The 18,097-nt window shown below is 34.5% G+C and overlaps 1 long non-coding RNA gene across 1 annotated transcript in view; it reads right to left on the bottom strand.

Annotated features, from left to right (window-relative positions):
- LOC138692888 (uncharacterized) overlaps positions 1-18,097 on the bottom strand; it is a 221,769-nt gene that overhangs the window by 15,182 nt on the left and 188,490 nt on the right. The window lies entirely within an intron of this gene.

The following is an 18,097-nucleotide window of genomic DNA, read 5'->3' as shown; positions in this document are numbered from 1 at the left end:
CGGGAGTCTCATCAATGGAAACCCAAATTGAACTATCTTTAATTTCATCTCTTATCTTCTGTATTGTCTCATCGTAGATGGATGGAGCATACGTCTTCCTAAGTGTTGACTCATCCGGGATTGTATGTTGAGTATATTTTTCAAGGAATTCCCTGAAGACCTTATTCTTTAGTTTGTAGAGAGGAATATCAGCAGAGATGAGAGAACGGCACAGGTCGATGTTAAACTCAGATCTTACATTCGATGTTGTTGGTTGTGTTAAAAACAATTGTCTCTGCTTGGAATTTAGTTGTTTGTTGGCCTGATGTTTACTAGTTGTAATGTGTTGTTGCACCAGGAACTTTTGTGTAGATGATACTGCACACTGACACAAATTACAAAATAATATTTTATTGTCAGTTGATAAACCATCTTCTTTAAATTCTGAAATGTAACTTGTTAGTTTTGATTTTAAATTGACTGAATGACGTACTTTTGGCATATTTACCGTCTTTATAGTATGATTTACAAAACTGAACCTATGTGTACTCTGACTGGCATTTAACTGTTGAGCTGCACAACTGAAGTCTGTTAAAAATTTTAAATTAAATTAATACAGTTTTGTAACTTACTTTCCCATTGTTGATAGGACTGCTAATTTTCAAATAACTCTGATGTTAAAGGGATTACTGAACATGTGTTTAAATCTCTATTGTTGAAATGTATTTTTAAAAGTTAATGGAATTTTGTTTTGTTTTATTGTTAAACCTAATATAATATGGACTGTTTTATATGAAATATGGAAAATATATGGAAATTAACGAAAATATGTACTAAACTCTAAAATATGGAAAAATATGGAAAATAAAAGTAGGATTTTTCAACCCTACACATTGTGAAACATAAAGATAATGCAAAATATAAATTATATTAGCTTTATAAGTAAATATGTATTTACATATAAATCCTTTCCCTGCACATCACGTTTACACACATGGCCAGAATAGCGCGCTATTTTCAATTTTTTATATAGCGTTAGAAGCTGTCCGGAAGATCTTGCAGGCTCACATGTTTACATGTCGCTATGAAATTCGCGCTGGATTCTCTGGCGCAAGAGCGTTCTACTTGGCCTTGTAGCAATGACAGTCACAGCATAATCTTACTCGTTCACGTGTATTGAAAGCCAGAAATCATTTGTGCGCTTTTGCCTCATAGTCTCTGCAACCGAATCACTTTTTTCATATGTTGTGGACAACAGGGAGCTGATGACAGCATTGGAAACCGCAACTCAAAATATCAAATGGTTCTCAATATACGAGAAAGTTTGTCCACTACTGCTACTGACGTCTCATTGCCGCACTCGTGGCTTCAGTTGTGGAAGTTCGCAGTTGCTTAACACTTTATTATGAAAATAAGAACGTATTTTTCGCGATTTTGACATGAAGTACAGTGAATATAGAGTGATTAACTAAAGCAATAATGGACTTTCTGTGATGCGGAGCAGCAGTGTGACGTCACACGCATCGCCAGTATCCACGTTTAGAGGCATGTTACCTGAAATCATTAGTCGTAGAAAAGTCTAGCTTGCACTATTATGTGTAAAATTAAATGCTTGTGTTTTTAGAATATATCATCCCAGAATGTCAATTTTAATTCAGTACGCCTTTAACATTCGCGGTGGCTGAGATTAGATTTTTAGCTTGTCACGCAGGTGGTTTGGGATCGAGTCCCGGTCAGGCCTAGGATTTGATGTTTACTATACACTTTTACTACGTCATACTACTTTTGAAAAATAAAACGGTACGGAACGACGTGTTTCAACCGATCATAGCTGTTTATCCTGCAATTTTTATCACCTCCCTAACATTTATTTTATCACCTATCTACTGTAGCATGATTCATGTTTATTTAATCATCCTTAATTAAAAACTTTTCTATCATTTATCTTCTTTATTATTTAGGTAATATTACAACTTCTGCTGCATGACATTATGGATAGTCATGTATAAGAGATTGTATAATACAGAGTGATAATTGGAGTGGAATGCAACTGTTTTAATAAAAATGAAACTGAAAGCACAAAGCCTTCTTGACTAGTAATCGTCCATAGAGTTCAATGAAAATTGTATAGTTGGCACAACTGGTAACAAGAGAATAGCTCATACCACACTGCTGCCATCTAGCGGAATGTTTGTAATGATGAGATGGTACAATAATACATTTTCAAGACAGTTTAGTATTCCAGTAAGTCAATTTTTATTGCATTAGAGTACTTTATTTCTTATAATTTTATATATTTTCTTCTAATAGTGTAATAATCAATTAAATCCAACTTGAGTTTTGATTTTCTCTAGATAAATCAAAACCTCTAGTGAGATTATTGTAGATAAATCAATAGTGACACTTATGGTGGACAAGGTCACAGTGAGGGGTTTCTCTCGGGGTTCTCCCGTTTCCTCATTTTAGGCATCTACATTATTCCGTCAACATCTCGCAATTCCATCATCATTCCATAACATTCCCCGAACGCCGCGTGTTGTCGGGTTTGAGAATACGCCTAGCTTGAGAGTTAGCGCGATAAATCTTGAAAGATCACAGTGCTGTTCGAAGTGACCCTTTCCCGAAATTCTATTCCATTACATGGTGTCGTGTTATTCATCTATAGGACTTATTATAGAGCTGGTTCTCGGCCTGAAAAAATGACTTGGACATCTGCGAAATTAGTGTATACGTAAATACAAAAATTATTGAAATAACTTCTGTATTAAATTGCAAACCTTGTAATTTTATCTGCCTTCTCTTAAAGCATAGTCTAAGTACAGATTAAGGAAGTGAATGATATACTGTACGTATATCGAACTCCATTGTTAAGCTTTTCGTTTAATATTGCAACATCCTATATAATCTATACCTATTTTTATGCATATCTCCGTATCTGACTATGTTCCCTTCAATGTTCCAGTTGAATGTAGTAGAATACCTCTTTTATCCATTATTTCCCATGCATTTTCTCTGTGGGCACAGCCAGAAACCTTAGTGTAGTCGAAGAATAAATGAAGGGTTCAGAACCATAGTGGGCCAAGAGCCATTTACTAAAACCGTAAAAAACAAGGGTTAAAATGAAGTTATTACTACAATTTAATGGAAACATATAGCAAGTAGTATAAAGTATACACATTAAAAATTAAATATCAATCTTCATTGAACTATGGTATTCACTTAAATTTAACCCCTGCTTTCTCCGTTTTTAATAAATGACGCTTGGCCCACTATGGCTCTGAACCCTTCAAATATGTGGTTTCTTTGTTAAACTCACGTTTTCTTATCTGTTTTTAGTAGTTATATTAAAAAAAATACTTTTATACAAAATTATATATTATTGTTTTTCGGCATAGAGACAATTTTACATTTAATCTTCAACATTCCAAGTTTCTAAGTTCACCCCTATGATTCTCAGATCTCAGGAAGTGAGCAGGGACATACTGTAGGTATCACTAACGACTGTGACACACGATCAGCCATACGTTCACAAAGGTTGCATTTTAACATGTCCCTTCTGTCTCCAGCAGAGTATCAGATCCCAGATCAATATCGCACTACGTTAGCAAACTAGTATTGACTTTGACTCAAATGCTGCGGAAACGTTATGGGAAAGAAACATTTGGGCTCCAGATGTCGTTGAATGACCCATTGTAATCCAGAAACAGTTCAAACCAACTTCACGTCAGATGTTCTGGGTATATAAACACAAGAAAACTCAAATTTCCCGTTCCTTTCCGTTTTTTATTTTCTTCAGCGTTTGCTTCTATAAATTTGCGTAGGAAACATCAAGGCACATTATTGGCATTTTTATGGTTGCTCCACTCGCAAACCAAAGCCGCAAAGAATTCAGTGCAACACGAATAAAATTCAAAGTGATATCCTGTCTTGAACGCTAATATGCATTCCATATTTTCATCTTTAAAGTGATTGCTTTTAGTAACACATCCTCTTAATTTGTCGTCGTTCTTCTTTCCTTATGTTTTCTTCTTTTTATTTCCTACTTCTTATCAACCTTATTCTGTTCGTCGTTCTTCTCCTACCTTCTCCTTCTCATCTTCCCCTCCTCCAACTCGTGCCGCGTCTTCGTCCCAAGCACTAGTGCGCCCGGGTTCAATCACCGGCCAGGTCGTGAAGGAATATGTGGTAGATAAAGGAGACATTTCATGGTTCTTCTCTGGATACTTCCATTTCCCTCTAATTTTGTGTAGTGAAATTCTTTCTCCTGTATAAGGTTACCTTCCTCAATTCCTAAGGCAGTGCATTATCTTTTGTTGCTGGGCCCATTCACTTCATAACGTATCTATATATAATTTGAACTGGAATTGTAAATTACGGGAAAATGGCTGAACGGATTTTAATAAATGACCCTTCATTTTGAAGCTTGGAACCAAACGTTTTTTCAGAAAAATAGTAGTTTTCAGTGAAATGTCAATTTTCCTACGTCATTTTCCTATTTTACAAAATCCATCTTTCGTCAGTTTTGAGAAATAATGGCTTTTCAGAATAAAACAAAACACAAACATACTACAATAAACAATATCACACGAAGGCTACGACGTGCAGGAATTCTGACATATTTAGAGTTCAGATGGCTCAGATTTTCTGACATCATAATGCCTATATGTCTATCTTCATTTGTGTAATTTTTTCAGAACGTTTCTGTAATACTGGGTATTAAAAACTTCAAGTATTGCTAAAAAGAATTTACATGTCAGATTCTCTGGTGTGTAATTTTCTGAGTACAGCTGTCTGTATATTGGATATTAAAAACTACAAAACTTAAGAATGTTTGATGACATTATGATCATTAAAAATGAAATATTATTATAGTGAATGCCATGATGTATTTGTCACTGATTATACAGGTTAATGCTTTATTCATGATATGAAAGTGAAACCTATTGGGATTATATAAATAGGCGCCGCCTTCATATCAGAGGGACCGGGGTTTATTCCTCGGAAAGCACTGTGAAATTTGAAGTGGAGAGACAGTAATCTAGAGCAACGCCAGGAAAATCAAATATTGGGGCGAAACTATAACTCTATTTTTCTCTCTATAAATCTTGCCCTTCTTTCGTCTGTCACTTATTCAATTTACTTTACATGAAATTCTTCATTTTATTTCCTCAGTTCCCTTTTATTCCATTGCATGACTTTCTTGTTCTTCCTCTTCTTTTTGACATTTCATTGACAGTAGTAATTCCTCTCACTTTATACCCCACTTTCATACTTCAACATTTTTTCCATTGCTCCTTCTCGAAAAATCAAGCTTAGTGTACAATCATAACGTGATTTCTCATTAACTGATGAAATTCCACACGGACAGCATTTACATATACATTCTCCCCAACACCAGTAATTTTTCATATTCTCTATGTCTCTCTGTTCTCCTTTTCATAGACATTCATTATGCTTTTTCTCTTTCTGTTTCTTTCTTCCTTGTTCTTTTATATTCTTCACTTTTTTATTCGATTCTTGTTACTCCCTTTTCGTCTACCCTCCATTCTTTTAATGTCTCCTAGTATTTATTTTCATTTTTTCTTTGTTTCACCATTCAGATCAGAGTTGTTAAGATATCGTCGTGTGACATAAGTTAATTTAACATAAAATCTTATGACCTATGGTTATGTTTAATCATGTAATAACACATCCTTGGCATTATAATGTCGCAGTTTGTTTATCCCAACGTAAATGCTGATCTATAATAATTCCTAAATATCTGACTTATGTGGAAGGTGTTAGATGTGGGCAATTACAATAATTATTTGTTAATTCATTACATGAAATATTATGTATTACTAAGTGATAATTATTCATAGATGGAGGTAAACCTTTCTTTGTTAAAGAAATATATCCCTAATGATCCAAAAATAGCAATAAAGTGCAAAATAATAAAACAAAAGTCTTATTCACGCAATCATCGGGATTCTGTGAATTCTCTGTCACTAATTTTTCTTCTCTTTCTTTCTCATTTTCCCTGACTTCCTTTCCATTTTCTCTTCACATTTTCCTTCTTATTGATCTCTCTTCATCCTCACTCTTTTCCCGTTTTCTCTTTCCTCTTTTCTTTTCTATCTTTGCTTTCCTATCTTCCCAGTTTCTCCACATTTTTGTCTTAAATCATGACATTTATTTATATCTTGCTTTGTGCCACGCTTACTTCCCGCTACAGATAGCGATGTCCGAACCTTAGAGAAAGGCGGTGCCCTAAGTCAGTAAGAGGTCCCTGCAGCTGCCATTGTGACTTAAGCAAGCCTGTAATGCCCGGTGCAGTCGCGTAGCCAGAGAAACAGTTGAAATGTCTCGGAATTGATTTTGTCATTACCGGAGCCACCTTGGTCTCGCGTGTCCATCAGAAGTCGTCTAGGGTTCCAGGCCATACCCCCGGAGAATCTGAGCCTCCTAGCGGACCAAACAAGTAAGTACACAGGGGATGCAGAGGGGCACTAGGTAAGTATTTTGAGATAGTGGACTAGGGGTCTGCGGGTTCAAACTTGTACGTAAAGGCGTGAAATATTTTCATGGGCCAGTACACCACTGATTGAACTTACATAGCACAGCAATTCATTTGGAAATTTGTTGGATACAACATCGCTATGTTTCTGTGGCACAATCGGTAAACATTATATTGGTTTCTGTTAAAGGATGAGGACAAAATTTCAAACTTCAGGGCGTACTTTCTTTTTTAACTTAAGGTATGTAACTTTAAACTAGTGTTGTAACATTAAAGAATCAGCTCTAGTTATTTTGTAATGCACATAATAATAATAATAATAATAATAATAATAATAATAATAATAATAATAATAATAATATTGTTTAGAAGTGTGAAAAAGGAATGTATTTTGACAAATGCATATTTAGTACTCTGGACAATTCACAGTATGTTTATCAATTAACTTATAGTGTACATAAATTATAGGTACATACCAGTATTCTGTGTAATAGAAAACGTCTTAACAAAATGGATAAATGAGAAAAGAAAGAAATTTCCCTTTTCGTCTTTCTTAGAAGAGGAAGTAAGAAATATTCAGGAATTACCGTATAGTACATTACAGTACAGTACGTAAATCTTATACTGTAATAAAGGAAAACAAATTATTATTTCACTTCTCACTATCAGTTGGAAAACAAGTTACAGGAATTTTAAAATTCATTTTGAAAGAGTTTTTCAGATAAGTCCTTGAAATACAATAAAATAATTTAATGTTGTTCCGTTACTAACTTAATATATCATTATAAGTTATAAAACCTTTATATTAGGCCTACACTCATTTAAAGTTTGTGTGACTGCAACCTGTGTATATTTTTGTGTGGCTTTACTTTGTTTATAGTGTTTTCTCTCTCTCTCTCTCTCTCTCTCTCTTTATTTCTTGTGTAGCTTTACTTTGTATATAGTATTTTTTTTCTGTTTATTTCTATTATTGTATTTGTATTCCTGGTGTTGTGGAAGAGAAGACCTAATGGCCTTAACTACACCAGAATAAATAAATAAATAAATAAATAAATAAATAAATAATAAATACATATTTAATTGTTGGTATTAACGTTTTCGTCACTACATGCGACATCATCAAATACCATAATTCCATTCATAAAATAATAATTTGGTATAAAATTCAAACTGGTAACTTTTTCACTTTATAACTTCAAGGTATGACATCATAAATTTTCCAGAACATTAATTACATGTTGATAATTGCAATTTCAAACAAACATTCGTAAATATTTGCTTTCAGTTTCGAAATCTTCCAGCGTCATAATGTTATACAACAGTCCTCCTAGATCGATGACTGAGGTTAAATAAGTCTCTAATACGTTTATAACATTTAATCCTACGCTACTACTTTCAACATAGAAGATCACGTTCACAACAGGAAACATTTCAACTGACGCCTTATTTTTACTATCAACATTAATAGTCCTCTCCAACAAATGATTCAATGCCTGAATTGTAATCTTAATTTTAACACACATTTAATACTTGTGCATTCGACATAAACTTATCAATATATCAGGTTCAAATCGTTATTTCATTATACTCACAGTAAATTTGTATGACACAACAGTTAAATCTGCTTTGCAAACAAGTCTTCATATTCAGCATATTAGTATAATATTTCCCAAAATTGTAATTTTGTTTTAAATCATGAAGATTTGTAATTTTATATCTATTTATGTATATTAGCCTAAGCCATACCTGCACAAACAGCGCTTAACGAGCGCGCGCGCTCTTTCGGAGCCGGAGAGCGGTGTTTACCGCTCGCCGAAACGGAGAGGAAGATACGTCAGAATGACATAGACTTGCTATAGGTAGAGGAGAGGGAAACGACCACTCCGTTATCTAGTGGGTGCAGTGTGTAGGCCTATTCTCAGTAACTGCTTCACGTTGCTTACCTACTGCTACAGTACAGTATGGAGGAATCTAAAAGACGGAACATAACATTTTACATTTAACGATTTTCAGCTCGAACTTATTGATATTCAATGTGACCTAAGGGCTAAAGATCGTTTGAATAATACTACTAGCCTGGTTGAGTTTTACAAGACTAAACATTAGCAATAATATCCACGACTACACAGGCTGGCTGTGAAAATGATTGCTATGTTTGTCTCAACATCTATATTTGTGAGCAACTGTTTTCTATAATCAACTTTAATAAAGGCAGACATCGAACATCTGTAACTGATGTTTCATTACGATCAGTAGGCTACTGTTCCTTTCAGCTGCCAACAGCATAAAACCTCGTTTTGATATACTGATAAATAAAAATATAACAAACTGATATTGTACATTTAAGTAGCTATAGAATTTCTATTATTTCCGTTTAATAAATATTTCTTTATTAATTAATAATAGTCCAAGATAGTTTTGCAAACACTGAACGGGAATTCATTTCATAAACACTCGTAATAGTAATTCCTTTTGTGTATATTTTGTACGAGATCACCCCTTCTTCCAGTCCACACTTATACAGAGCGCAGCTAATATCTGCATTCCGCTCATGAGCTGTGACTGTGCCGTATTTCGCATTGTTGTGAAAAGTTGTGTAAACTGTGAAATGTTTGTTATCGGTTGTAATAACTGTAAATGGCTAAAATACGATAATTTCTATAATACAGTAATATGGGTCAAGGAGACGTTTGTAGTACTATAAATTGTAAGAAAAAGAGGTGAGAGTTATCCTTCTTCAGAAAGATGCAGGAAGGTGAATTTATAATAGTACATTATGCAACGAGCCTATAATGGTAATAATTAAGACGCGAGTATGTTTATGAAACTAGCGCAAGCGAGTTTCATAATTTTCATACGAGCGTCTTAATTACCATTATAGGCAAGTTTCATACGACTTTTTATGCTCGACCATATTTCTAACTTGAAATTATTCATAAGTATTCATGTTATTCTTATCTGACTGAGGAGCGGAACTGACCTTGTGCAATACTTCGTAAATTGTGAGATATGCGCTGACGCGAAAGTATTGATTTTTTCAGAGAAACAAATGTCGACATTGACCTTGATATAATCTAGAGAGTAAAATAAACAATCTTGATATAACCTTGAAATTGAATTAGACATTGAAAAACGAGATGACAAATTCAATTTATTTGAATATTATTTACAATTAACGCTAATTATTACAGTAACAGAACTGACTTTATTTCAAATATAGGTGATTTATTGTGCAATTGGTGAAATGAATTTGCGGGAATGTGCTTTGTGAAAGGCTGGAAGATGACGATGAATTGATGTTAATTTGTGTGTTGTTTTTTTCGACTGAGTTTAATATTGTATTTGAGATTTCAATATTATTTTGGATCGATTCTTCAACATAACCTTCTGCGACAGTATTGGATTTCCAGCCTCCGTGACGTTTCAATGTTGTGATGTCGCCGCCAGCGTCTACTAAAATTGTCGCAGAACTGCGAAAACAGTGGCCTGTGTATATCCGAGAATAATCGATACTTGCGCTTTCATATTGCTACAATGGTATTTTTTGATTGATGGAACACCTGAACTTTAATGAATAGGTGTACTTTTATGAGGTCCATTAAAGGGCTACTACCAGGTATATAATTACTACATTTCGGCATGGTCGAGCATAAAATATAATATATAGGCTACTTCATGAAAATAATACATAAACCTCATACATTTCATATTTCAATAGTGGAAGGAAGGTGTTACTTTTTTCAAAACAACACGATATCGAAAATACAATACATTTTATCGTCTTCTAGGGAAAGGGTCTGTGATGAGGCGATAGTAGCGATCCTGGTGGTTAGCAACTATCTATAGATGCATATTTATTAAGTATTGAGCTTCGTGACTGTATATACTAGATTGTGGTAATACGGTCGACTGTCTCTTTCTACTTCCAATGAAGACAAAAATATATTTATCCACTCGGGATCGACCCCGATCCCATACGCAGCGAACTCGTCTCCTTCTCCGAATGGGTCTTCTGCTCGGCCGCTCGCTGTAGCTGCACAGTGTATAAAATAAATCACCCGCCAACAAGCCGTGGCAATATAAAGGGGCAATTTCTAAAGTCATATTTAAAGGAAATTGAATACCTTCAGTATCTGCGCACCTGTTCTTACGAAGAAACTCGCTTTCGTGATGACGCTGTGGACCATCGTTATTATTACTATTAAAAAAAAAAAAAAGAACAGAAACCCAGGTTTTTAAAGTCTAAATGATCACGTTGTAAAAACTAAGCCAATAGCTGTAATATCATTTCACTTCTTATAGTATAAGATATTGCGCTTCGAAGATGTCTTATTGTGGCAATACACCGCCAATATATAGGTTTAAAAATAACAGGCCATCAAGTCTATATAGGTAATATTTACATACGTGATTTTGAGCTCCATTGAGCTTATCAAGAGTACGATTTTTGCTTTCACTTTAACTTTATACATAAATTACGTCATAATTATCACTATGTGCACATTAAAGATTTGTGTCTTAAGGTACCGATACTCGTCCACGATGCTAGTTATATAGCGCACTATATTTAATAGCGCAACAGAAATATCACATCACCAGGGAACGGATTTATATGGACTAGAAATATATGAAATATGTAAATATATATGTAGTTATTTTTACCAAAATATGGAATTAAATATGGATTTTTACCAAAATATGGAATTAAATATGGACTTAAAATTATAAAAAAATGACTATGTACGTTAAATATTGGTACATTTTAATCAAACTAAACAAAAAATATAATGGACGTACCTTATCTTCCAATGTAGTTTCAACAAAACACAATTTTTATTGTCTGTTACCATAACAATAGGTTACAAACATTTCTTTCAAGTGCTGAAAAGTGAATCTTCTTCTATTGTCTCTGAGGATAGATTTATACTGACTAAAAGAGCGTTCGACGTCACAAGAAGTAACTGGTACATAATTCAATTTCACAATGTCTGCTGGGGATAAGTCCAAGTTAATCTTCACTGTTGATTCACCACTCATCACAGCAACAACCTTTTGTAGTTCTTCATATCCAGGGTTTTTTGAAAGTACAGTGTCCACCTTAGCTCTTACTGCATCTGCAACTTTACCTCTACCACGATTCAGTTGTTCCACAGTACTATTTATAATTTCAAAACTTTCAGATAGTGAAAGGTGCCTATTTTGGAGACTTTTGAGCGTTTTTATGATGCATGAAAATGTATGCTGAATGTGAGCTAAGTCATTCTTCACACTTATGTCACAGGTAACTGTTTTCGCAGTATCAATTGAGACTGCATCTTCAGAGTCCAATGCAAGGAGAACATTGTTAATAGAGTCTATATGTTCGGCATAATATTCAACTGCTTCTAGCCATGTACCCCATCTAGTTAAAATTGGCTTTGGTGGCAATGGAATTTCAGGGTACATTTCTTTCAACACGTTAACTCTACTGGGAGCTTTGAGAAATACTTTTTTCACTGATGAAATCAACAAATCTACTTTAGGGAAATTGTCTCTGACCACTTCTGCCACACGATGAAATGCATGCGCCACACAAGTAAAATGAGTCAATTTAGGATATACAACAGATAATGCTTGTCCAGCTTTGACCATATAAGGGGCAGCATCGCTAATAAAGAATAACACATTATCGTACATAATACCCTTTGGCCACAGGATACCCATAGCTTCGTTGAACAGTTTAACTATAGTTTTGTTATTGCACTTTTCTAGAACATCACAATGTAAAATAATTCGTTCAGAATATTGTTCACTTAACAAACCGATAACTACATTACCAACAAGTCTACCTTCTTTGTCGGGAGTCTCATCAATGGAAACCCAAATTGAACTATCTTTAATTTCATCTCTTATCTTCTGTATTGTCTCATCGTAGATGGATGGAGCATACGTCTTCCTAAGTGTTGACTCATCCGGGATTGTATGTTGAGTATATTTTTCAAGGAATTCCCTGAAGACCTTATTCTTTAGTTTGTAGAGAGGAATATCAGCAGAGATGAGAGAACGGCACAGGTCGATGTTAAACTCAGATCTTACATTCGATGTTGTTGGTTGTGTTAAAAACAATTGTCTCTGCTTGGAATTTAGTTGTTTGTTGGCCTGATGTTTACTAGTTGTAATGTGTTGTTGCACCAGGAACTTTTGTGTAGATGATACTGCACACTGACACAAATTACAAAATAATATTTTATTGTCAGTTGATAAACCATCTTCTTTAAATTCTGAAATGTAACTTGTTAGTTTTGATTTTAAATTGACTGAATGACGTACTTTTGGCATATTTACCGTCTTTATAGTATGATTTACAAAACTGAACCTATGTGTACTCTGACTGGCATTTAACTGTTGAGCTGCACAACTGAAGTCTGTTAAAAATTTTAAATTAAATTAATACAGTTTTGTAACTTACTTTCCCATTGTTGATAGGACTGCTAATTTTCAAATAACTCTGATGTTAAAGGGATTACTGAACATGTGTTTAAATCTCTATTGTTGAAATGTATTTTTAAAAGTTAATGGAATTTTGTTTTGTTTTATTGTTAAACCTAATATAATATGGACTGTTTTATATGAAATATGGAAAATATATGGAAATTAACGAAAATATGTACTAAACTCTAAAATATGGAAAAATATGGAAAATAAAAGTAGGATTTTTCAACCCTACACATTGTGAAACATAAAGATAATGCAAAATATAAATTATATTAGCTTTATAAGTAAATATGTATTTACATATAAATCCTTTCCCTGCACATCACGTTTACACACATGGCCAGAATAGCGCGCTATTTTCAATTTTTTATATAGCGTTAGAAGCTGTCCGGAAGATCTTGCAGGCTCACATGTTTACATGTCGCTATGAAATTCGCGCTGGATTCTCTGGCGCAAGAGCGTTCTACTTGGCCTTGTAGCAATGACAGTCACAGCATAATCTTACTCGTTCACGTGTATTGAAAGCCAGAAATCATTTGTGCGCTTTTGCCTCATAGTCTCTGCAACCGAATCACTTTTTTCATATGTTGTGGACAACAGGGAGCTGATGACAGCATTGGAAACCGCAACTCAAAATATCAAATGGTTCTCAATATACGAGAAAGTTTGTCCACTACTGCTACTGACGTCTCATTGCCGCACTCGTGGCTTCAGTTGTGGAAGTTCGCAGTTGCTTAACACTTTATTATGAAAATAAGAACGTATTTTTCGCGATTTTGACATGAAGTACAGTGAATATAGAGTGATTAACTAAAGCAATAATGGACTTTCTGTGATGCGGAGCAGCAGTGTGACGTCACACGCATCGCCAGTATCCACGTTTAGAGGCATGTTACCTGAAATCATTAGTCGTAGAAAAGTCTAGCTTGCACTATTATGTGTAAAATTAAATGCTTGTGTTTTTAGAATATATCATCCCAGAATGTCAATTTTAATTCAGTACGCCTTTAACATTCGCGGTGGCTGAGATTAGATTTTTAGCTTGTCACGCAGGTGGTTTGGGATCGAGTCCCGGTCAGGCCTAGGATTTGATGTTTACTATACACTTTTACTACGTCATACTACTTTTGAAAAATAAAACGGTACGGAACGACGTGTTTCAACCGATCATAGCTGTTTATCCTGCAATTTTTATCACCTCCCTAACATTTATTTTATCACCTATCTACTGTAGCATGATTCATGTTTATTTAATCATCCTTAATTAAAAACTTTTCTATCATTTATCTTCTTTATTATTTAGGTAATATTACAACTTCTGCTGCATGACATTATGGATAGTCATGTATAAGAGATTGTATAATACAGAGTGATAATTGGAGTGGAATGCAACTGTTTTAATAAAAATGAAACTGAAAGCACAAAGCCTTCTTGACTAGTAATCGTCCATAGAGTTCAATGAAAATTGTATAGTTGGCACAACTGGTAACAAGAGAATAGCTCATACCACACTGCTGCCATCTAGCGGAATGTTTGTAATGATGAGATGGTACAATAATACATTTTCAAGACAGTTTAGTATTCCAGTAAGTCAATTTTTATTGCATTAGAGTACTTTATTTCTTATAATTTTATATATTTTCTTCTAATAGTGTAATAATCAATTAAATCCAACTTGAGTTTTGATTTTCTCTAGATAAATCAAAACCTCTAGTGAGATTATTGTAGATAAATCAATAGTGACACTTATGGTGGACAAGGTCACAGTGAGGGGTTTCTCTCGGGGTTCTCCCGTTTCCTCATTTTAGGCATCTACATTATTCCGTCAACATCTCGCAATTCCATCATCATTCCATAACATTCCCCGAACGCCGCGTGTTGTCGGGTTTGAGAATACGCCTAGCTTGAGAGTTAGCGCGATAAATCTTGAAAGATCACAGTGCTGTTCGAAGTGACCCTTTCCCGAAATTCTATTCCATTACATGGTGTCGTGTTATTCATCTATAGGACTTATTATAGAGCTGGTTCTCGGCCTGAAAAAATGACTTGGACATCTGCGAAATTAGTGTATACGTAAATACAAAAATTATTGAAATAACTTCTGTATTAAATTGCAAACCTTGTAATTTTATCTGCCTTCTCTTAAAGCATAGTCTAAGTACAGATTAAGGAAGTGAATGATATACTGTACGTATATCGAACTCCATTGTTAAGCTTTTCGTTTAATATTGCAACATCCTATATAATCTATACCTATTTTTATGCATATCTCCGTATCTGACTATGTTCCCTTCAATGTTCCAGTTGAATGTAGTAGAATACCTCTTTTATCCATTATTTCCCATGCATTTTCTCTGTGGGCACAGCCAGAAACCTTAGTGTAGTCGAAGAATAAATGAAGGGTTCAGAACCATAGTGGGCCAAGAGCCATTTACTAAAACCGTAAAAAACAAGGGTTAAAATGAAGTTATTACTACAATTTAATGGAAACATATAGCAAGTAGTATAAAGTATACACATTAAAAATTAAATATCAATCTTCATTGAACTATGGTATTCACTTAAATTTAACCCCTGCTTTCTCCGTTTTTAATAAATGACGCTTGGCCCACTATGGCTCTGAACCCTTCAAATATGTGGTTTCTTTGTTAAACTCACGTTTTCTTATCTGTTTTTAGTAGTTATATTAAAAAAAATACTTTTATACAAAATTATATATTATTGTTTTTCGGCATAGAGACAATTTTACATTTAATCTTCAACATTCCAAGTTTCTAAGTTCACCCCTATGATTCTCAGATCTCAGGAAGTGAGCAGGGACATACTGTAGGTATCACTAACGACTGTGACACACGATCAGCCATACGTTCACAAAGGTTGCATTTTAACATGTCCCTTCTGTCTCCAGCAGAGTATCAGATCCCAGATCAATATCGCACTACGTTAGCAAACTAGTATTGACTTTGACTCAAATGCTGCGGAAACGTTATGGGAAAGAAACATTTGGGCTCCAGATGTCGTTGAATGACCCATTGTAATCCAGAAACAGTTCAAACCAACTTCACGTCAGATGTTCTGGGTATATAAACACAAGAAAACTCAAATTTCCCGTTCCTTTCCGTTTTTTATTTTCTTCAGCGTTTGCTTCTATAAATTTGCGTAGGAAACATCAAGGCACATTATTGGCATTTTTATGGTTGCTCCACTCGCAAACCAAAGCCGCAAAGAATTCAGTGCAACACGAATAAAATTCAAAGTGATATCCTGTCTTGAACGCTAATATGCATTCCATATTTTCATCTTTAAAGTGATTGCTTTTAGTAACACATCCTCTTAATTTGTCGTCGTTCTTCTTTCCTTATGTTTTCTTCTTTTTATTTCCTACTTCTTATCAACCTTATTCTGTTCGTCGTTCTTCTCCTACCTTCTCCTTCTCATCTTCCCCTCCTCCAACTCGTGCCGCGTCTTCGTCCCAAGCACTAGTGCGCCCGGGTTCAATCACCGGCCAGGTCGTGAAGGAATATGTGGTAGATAAAGGAGACATTTCATGGTTCTTCTCTGGATACTTCCATTTCCCTCTAATTTTGTGTAGTGAAATTCTTTCTCCTGTATAAGGTTACCTTCCTCAATTCCTAAGGCAGTGCATTATCTTTTGTTGCTGGGCCCATTCACTTCATAACGTATCTATATATAATTTGAACTGGAATTGTAAATTACGGGAAAATGGCTGAACGGATTTTAATAAATGACCCTTCATTTTGAAGCTTGGAACCAAACGTTTTTTCAGAAAAATAGTAGTTTTCAGTGAAATGTCAATTTTCCTACGTCATTTTCCTATTTTACAAAATCCATCTTTCGTCAGTTTTGAGAAATAATGGCTTTTCAGAATAAAACAAAACACAAACATACTACAATAAACAATATCACACGAAGGCTACGACGTGCAGGAATTCTGACATATTTAGAGTTCAGATGGCTCAGATTTTCTGACATCATAATGCCTATATGTCTATCTTCATTTGTGTAATTTTTTCAGAACGTTTCTGTAATACTGGGTATTAAAAACTTCAAGTATTGCTAAAAAGAATTTACATGTCAGATTCTCTGGTGTGTAATTTTCTGAGTACAGCTGTCTGTATATTGGATATTAAAAACTACAAAACTTAAGAATGTTTGATGACATTATGATCATTAAAAATGAAATATTATTATAGTGAATGCCATGATGTATTTGTCACTGATTATACAGGTTAATGCTTTATTCATGATATGAAAGTGAAACCTATTGGGATTATATAAATAGGCGTAGAGAATATCTGAAATTAGAACTTCATTTCTATAATATTTACTGAGTGACGGTTATATAGTAGTCTATACAAAACTTACATAAAATAATAATATTATGATTAAAAATGAAATATTTTTATAGCTATTAATGAAATGGTATAGGTTTTTTCATATATTTAATGGCGGCGTGGTGTAGATATTTAAATCTGAAAGTTAGAATTTATAAAACAGTTATGCTACCGGTTGTTCTTTATGGTTCTGAAACATGGACTCTCACTTTGAGAGAGAAAGAGAGATCAAGGATGTTCGAAAGTAAGATGCTTAGGAAAATAATTTCAATCGGCGCTATGCCCTGTGCATTCAAAAACGTTATCACTGACCGCAATTCACACTCGGCGGGAGCTGGAATAGGAGCGTCCATCTTCAACCAATGCAACGAAGCTACTGAGAGCACTCGGGAAGTTCCGCTAGCGCATGCGCCATGCCAGTACATTACTCTATCATGTACACGCAGTCGCTTCGCGCAACATATGGTTTGCTAGCTGTGGGACGAGTGTGAAACTTACGGTACTTTATGAACTTGCCTCGTATTTTGAATATGAATAATATGTGACGCTTAACTTTGTGAAAGAATAAGCTTGTCGTTATTAATTTTAAAGTGATTGTCACTACACAGATTGAAACACCAAAATTATTTTTCTGAACAAAACAGCCATGAAAGTCCAGAATCTCTAGAGGTGGACTGTTCAGCTCTATACTTGGCATTCGAACTCGAAAAGCATCTAAATGCTATCAAGCCAAGAGATTTGCTTTCTTTTTATTATAAGTTTATTGTTTTTTCTCAGTTACCAGCATGGTAAA

Source organism: Periplaneta americana, chromosome 17, assembly GCF_040183065.1.
Source record: "Periplaneta americana isolate PAMFEO1 chromosome 17, P.americana_PAMFEO1_priV1, whole genome shotgun sequence".
Lineage (NCBI taxonomy): Eukaryota > Metazoa > Arthropoda > Insecta > Blattodea > Blattidae > Periplaneta > Periplaneta americana.
This window is presented reverse-complemented; position numbering and strand designations above follow the sequence as displayed.